Source organism: Schistocerca gregaria, unplaced genomic scaffold (assembly GCF_023897955.1).
Source record: "Schistocerca gregaria isolate iqSchGreg1 unplaced genomic scaffold, iqSchGreg1.2 ptg000198l, whole genome shotgun sequence".
Lineage (NCBI taxonomy): Eukaryota > Metazoa > Arthropoda > Insecta > Orthoptera > Acrididae > Schistocerca > Schistocerca gregaria.
Genome location: NW_026061736.1, coordinates 12,230,357 through 12,231,080, shown reverse-complemented (window position 1 = coordinate 12,231,080; position 724 = coordinate 12,230,357).

Genomic DNA, 724 nt, shown 5'->3' with positions numbered 1-724 from the left:
GCTATTACATCAACTTAGATACTTCATCTGTGTTCTACTATGGTGATTTTAGTGTCTCCACATGCCGCTGCACGCGACATAGCTTTGCAGACGATATGTACAACCGTTTCAGAGAGAAGAGCGGCTTATGTGACCATCTGGCTTTAAGTCGATTCGATAACAAATGACGAAAACGGACGGATTTCTCAGGTTTTTACTACATATGAACACTTTTCACGTTCTCCCATGCAACTCGGCTGCTAGTCCTCCTTTCATGCAGAATGTCAAGGTCTTATCTCATGTCCAAGGCACCAAAGCCAGTTAAAAAGTCAATAATCGATACGTAAATCTTGAATTGGACTACATCTTACGGGCTATTACGTCAACATAGAAGCTTCGTCTGTGTTCTACTATGGTGCTTTTAGTGTCTCCGCATACCGCAGCAAACGACATAGCTTTGCAGACGATGAGTGCAACCTTTTCAGAGAGAAGTGCGGCCAATGTGACGATCTGGTTTTAAGTCGATTCGATAACAAATGACGAAAACTGACGGATATCTCAGGTTTTTACTACATATGAACACTTTCCACATTCTCCCGTGCAACTCCGCTGCTAGTCCTCCTTTCATGCAGAATCTTAAGGTCCTAGCTCATGTCCAAGGCACCAAAGCCAGCTAAAAAGTCAATAACCGATACATAAAACTTGAATTGTACTACTTCTTACTGGCTATTACATCAACTTAGAT